The 6000-nt window shown below is 37.1% G+C and overlaps 1 long non-coding RNA gene across 1 annotated transcript in view; it reads left to right on the top strand.

Moving 5' to 3' along the window:
- The first annotated feature begins 608 nt into the window (after positions 1–608).
- LOC140440647 (uncharacterized) overlaps positions 609–6000 on the top strand; it is a 45595-nt gene continuing 40203 nt past the window's right edge. The window contains exon 1 of the long non-coding RNA XR_011950897.1: positions 609–1300. This is a non-coding gene — a long non-coding RNA (uncharacterized lncRNA). The remainder of the gene's footprint in view (positions 1301–6000) is intronic.

Below are 6000 nucleotides of genomic sequence, written 5' to 3'. Positions count from 1 at the left end.
TGAATGGCATCCGAGTCTGCTTTCCCTCACAGCACACTTGACACAGATTATGCAAACTTGCCCGCCCTTTATAGTTCAAGCCCTCAACTGCTCCGTCCCTCATTAGGTATACCCAAATCTCTAAAGTTGATGTGACCAAAACGTCTATGCCACAAATCACAACAGTCCTGAGCATACATAGAGAACGCCACTGGCTGAGACTTGACAAAATTAAGTCTATAAACTTGATTAATTAAATCAGCTATAGCCACACTTGTACCTTTACTATTAAAAATCTTACAACCCTTCTGGTTAAAAACAACCTTGTTACCATTTAAAATCAACTGGCTAACTGACAGTAAATTGGTTGTAATATTGGGTACACAATGAACATTTTTAACTACAATGTTAAAGTTTTTATGGCTACTTACTGTAGTTAACTCTACTTCTCCAGCACACATCACTGGCATTTTTTCCTTGTTGGCTACTAAAATTTCTTTGAGCTGTATATCCTGGGATGCATTTTTTATCCAGTCATTTCTTGACGTTAAATGCATACTTGCCCCAGAGTCAATATACCAATCTGAATTGTTAAATTCACCATTTAAAAAGACCGCACTAAAGCCGCGTTTACACGATGACAATTGGCGAGACAATTCTCAGAAGACAACTGACTGGCATGAAATTATTGTCTTCGTCTAAACACTTCAGGCCAATTGCCTTGCCAACTGCCCTCACAATTGGCCCAAAATTCAGTTGTCTCCGGGAGTAGACTGAGGACAATGAGCTGCGCCCAGTAAGCCCCTCCACCACTCGAAATCTCAATTGTCGCGACAATTGGTGCCGTGTGAACGGTGTAGGCCAGTAGTGCTGTCTCGTTTTTTGCCAGTTCCCTCTAGTTCTCTTGTGTCAGTCAAAAACATATACGTGATTTGTGTTATTTGTGTTACGTCTGGTTTTTCTTTAACAAAATGGCACCAAAGTGGAGTGACGAAATGAATTTAAAATTCGTTGAACTTTACAAAAAACACAGGTGTTTGTGAGACCAGCAAGACGACTTGTACAAGGATAGAAATGCTCGCGAAACGGCACTCGTTGCAATTGCTGAAAGCATAAACGTCAAAGGATTTGGTGTAGCTGAATTGAAAGCAAAAATTAAGTCTTTCCGCGGTACGTTTAATATTGAGATGGGTAAACTGAAAAAAGTGCCAAATCTGGATCTGGATCAGCGGATGTGTACGTGCCGATCCTTAAGTGGTTTAACATAATGAAAGAAGTGATGGTGAATGGAACACTGACAAGGTAAACCAAAGGCACTTTGGTAAGTAGATATACAATTGTTATGCTATTTTTATTTTTATACCTACATAGTAAATAATGTTACAATGCTAATGATTTTTAAAAAACATAGACGGAGTTTACATGTAACAAATAAAACATAGAAATAAGTTTAAATAAGGGTACCACTACTACTAATATAAAATGTACCACTTAAGTTATATACTGCTTTGACTTCTTCCAATAACAACTAATGTATCATTTTAGCTTGCCATACTACAGCTCCTTCATTAGCAAAGTAGGTTTTGTAAGCATCCCTTTTATCTTTGGCATTTTTGGTTTGTTGATGTGGCCCAACTCTTGCAATGCTTTGCAACCCATTGGTTTCTGTCCTCCAGCTGCGTTCAATGATGGCACCTAAGTCAAAATCCTCATAGTCACTGATTCCTTAGGCATGTATGTTGCAGTTGATTTGCTCCGAAAAAAATTGTGTAGGGCACAAGCAGCACAAATCACCTTGTCGATTATTTTAGGTAGAAGAGGAATGGATTTCTCAAATATTCTAAATCTACTGACTAATATTCCGAATGCATTTTCCACTATGCGCCTTGCCCTTGATAGCCTGTAATTAAATATTTTCTTTTCTGAATCCAACAATTGTCCTCCATACGGTTTCATGAGGTATTCTTTCAAAGCAAACGCATCGTCCCCCACAATAACTCCATTTGTAGGCAGCAACCCCCCTTCAAGTGCTTTGAACAGAGAAGATCTTTGAAAAACTGTGCTGTCCGACATAGTACCATTGCTTCCAACGTCAATGAAAGTGAAACGATAGTCGTGGTCAACTAGTGAAAAAAGTATAATGCTGTTATGTTTCTTATAGTTAAAAAATGTGCTTCCACAATTTTCCGGCGCTCGTATATTCACATGCTTCCCATCGATTGCTCCATAGCATCCCGGAAAGTTCCATCGATCTCGAAATCCTTGCTCAATTTTTGACCAGTCACCAACGGTCTCAGGCACCTAAAACAAATAGTATAGATAAATTGTTCGGCCTCACTAAAAACCTTGGTTGCATTAAACCGACTAGTTACGTATATATATATATATATATATATATATATATATATATATATATATATATATATTTATATATATATATATATATATATATATATATATATATATATATATATATATGTCAATATGTCTATATATCTATAGAACACCGGGGCATTTTATCTTCTCCTCCTGAAGTGTTGCTCACTGCCTGTTGGGGCAATACCTTCGATCTGGTTCTAATTATAATAATTAATTAAAATGTTACCTTAAGTTGGCGATCACACTTCTCGGATTACACTTTAAAAAACACTTACAACTTAAAAAACTTTATTTTGCTTTAGTTAAACTTTTGTGGTGAAAAAATGAGCGAATTATTTTTAATTAATTAAATATGACAGTGACAATGACTGATGTTTTTTTCTAATAAAATTGAGAAGAGAGTACGTGATAATCTCGCAATTCTGTGCAAAGAATATATGCAATATCTATCGTGCATTCTCGGGTACAACTCGACTTAAAACTAAAAGTAGTTGTTTATTTTGAAGAAAAAGTGTGTTCGTCATTTGGATCATAATTTTAGGTTACGCTACGCAACATAGTCCCCAACTTGACGTGAACACATAAAAAAAAATATTTATGTACAATTTGAAGAAAGGTATAACTAAACTAAAAAAAACTATTAAAATTCTTGAAGGTGAGTCATAGGAAGAGGACACAGTTTAGCAATAGAGCGAACGTATAACCCTTCAGGAGTTCTGACCTTAACAACTCTTACCTTGTTGTCCTTTCCCGGATATGTCTCAACTACCCGTGCTATAGGCCATTTGAGAGGAGGCGAGTTTTCGTCCTTAAGCAAGACGAGATCATCAGGCTTTATGCCTACCTGAGGAGTGAACCATTTAGGTCTATTTTGAAGCCTATTAAGATAATCGCGGGTCCAAACCTTCCACATATGCTGCTGAATTCTTGTGCATTTATTCCACAAAGACAATTTATTTTCTTGAATATCAGAAAGATCTAATTCAGGATAAGACATTAAGTTAGATCCAATAAGGAAGTGTCCGGGAGTAAGAAAGGAAAAATCGGACGGGTCATCTGAGAGTGCACAGATAGGGCGTGAATTGAGCACTGCTTCAATCTGCGAAAGTACAGTTAATAGTTCTTCGAAAGTAAAATTGGAGTTACCCATTATTCTTACGAGATGATATTTGAAGCTCTTTATGGCAGCTTCCCAAATACCGCCGTGGTGTGGTGAGCGTGGAGGGATAAACTTCCATTGAATTTGACATGAAGTAGCGAAAGAGCGAATAGATTCAGAGGTATCACCTTTCAGAAGCAACTCATAAAATTCTTTCAATTGATTTTTCGCACCTAGAAAGTTGGTGCCATTATCGCTGAAAATGATACTCGGATTACCCCTTCGGGCGATAAATCTTTTCAGAGTCAATAAGAACGCTTCAGTAGAAAGACTGGAAATTATTTCCACATGCACGGCGCGAGTAGCTAAACATACAAACACTGCCATATAGGCCTTAGTAAGGGGAGCTCTCTTGAGTTTAGAGGTCTTGATTGGAAATGGACCACCAAAATCAACTCCAACGTTTATAAATGGACGTGCAATTTGAACTCTTTCCCTCGGGAGATTAGCCATGATTTGGGAAGCGACTTGTGCGTTAAAACGGTAACAAGTGAGACAATTTCAATCTAACATTGGACAGTGTATTTTGAGGGCCAGAATGTAGAAGTCTTCGATATCCTCGGGTAAGTAATAAATTGACAATATGTGATTTTGAAGGCAACAGTAGAGGAGATTTCTGATCATAAGAAAAATCTGAAAGGAGAAGACGACCGCCTACTCGTATCATTTGAGACGAATCTAGAAAGGGATTCAATTTACGAATAGACTTATCGTTAAGCATACGATTATCCATTAAAAATTGGATTTCCGAACTGAAGAAATGAGACTGGGTCAATTTGATAATCATTAACTCAGAACTAGAGAGTTCATGTGGAGTGAGAGGACCTGTACGTATATGAGACTTAGCTCTTACATTGTGAATAAAACGAAGGCAGTATGCAAAAGCTCTCTGAAGTCGAGTGAAACATGAAAATTTGCAGAGGGCATCATACACTTGTGAATCAGGTTTTCTGATCAGATGAGTAATCCTTTTGAGTTCAGGCAGTTCATCAACATTAATACTCGAAGGACCATTATATACAAACAGGTTGAAATCAAAGTGTGGATCTGACAAAAATTTAGGACCATTAGACCAAAGATCACAATCAAGCAACTGCAAGGGTGTAGCACCACGAGATAATTATATCCGCAGGGTTGTCTTTCGATCGTACATGTCTCCATGTATGGTTGGAGGTGAGTTCTTGAATTTGAGTTACTGTATTGGCTACAAAGGTAGACCAATGAGAAGGGTGTGAATTAATCCATGCGAGGACGACTTCGGAATCTGTCCATAAATTGACAGAATTAATAATACTCCTAGAAGTTCTAATCGAGGAAGAGTCACAACTTTTACAGGACTAACACGACTCTTTGAGGAGATTAGATTGCAAGAGATAAAGCCATTTTCATGTTATGTTCTTAAATAAACGCAAGCACCATACGCGCTAAGACTTGCATCCGAAAACCCATGTATTTGAGTACTTGTTACATTGCTAGAATTTTGCAACAACCTAGGAATCTTGAGATTGGAGAGGTGAGGAAGTGTTTGTAAAAATAGATTCCATTCTGTAAGCAAATTTGGACTGAGGTGGTCATCCCAATTCGACCTTTCTAACCAAATCTTTCTCATAACTAATTTAGCAGATACCACTACAGGGTTAATCAATCCGATAGGGTCATAAATGGAAGCAATTAAAGAGAGAACTTCTCTTTTTGTATAGGTATCCTTAACGGTAACCTTTGGCACAAGAACTGAAAAATGATCGGAGTGAGAATTCCAACATAGGCCGAGAATTTTGTTGGTGTGATTTTCAGGATTGATTACATAACTAGCTTCATTAGAGATATGAGAAATACCTGCGAGAAATTCAGGTGAGTTTGCACACCATTTATGAAGCGACAAACAAGCGAGGTTTAAACATTCGGTTAATTGACGATGAATTTCGAAGAGTGTTTAGAAATCGTTACAGCCATACATCACATCATCGATATAACAGCAATTTAAAAGAGCATCACTAGCCAAGGGAAATTTGTCGGAATTTTTTTGAGCTAATTCCTTAAGACATCTAGTGCTGAGAAAACCGGAGTTATTTAATCCATAAGTGACAGTTTCGAGTTGAAGACATTTCAAATCCTCTTGAGGTGAATCACGCCATAAGATGTTCAACAGAAATACCTGTTCGGGATTTACTCGAATTTGTCTGTACATATGACGTAGATCTGCTACAATACAGTATTTAACTTTTTTTTATTTTAAATTATTTAAAACTTAAAAATTTAAAATTTATCAAAATATCGAATAATTCGCGTTGTACCGTATAACCAGGAAGCATTATGTCATTAAGATTTAGATTTGAGGTAGTTTTCATACTGCGATCAAAGACAACACGCAACTTATTTGTTACGCTATCCTTTAAAATGCAATGGTGAGGAATAAAGTATTTTAAATCAGAGTGAATATTTCGAGTGGAGAGAGGCACATATCTGCAATGTCCAAGTGCAAT

This window comes from Diabrotica undecimpunctata, chromosome 5 (assembly GCF_040954645.1).
Source record: "Diabrotica undecimpunctata isolate CICGRU chromosome 5, icDiaUnde3, whole genome shotgun sequence".
NCBI classification, from domain to species: domain Eukaryota; kingdom Metazoa; phylum Arthropoda; class Insecta; order Coleoptera; family Chrysomelidae; genus Diabrotica; species Diabrotica undecimpunctata.
Note: the sequence above shows the minus strand (reverse complement) of the source record. Positions and strands in the feature narration are given on the sequence as shown.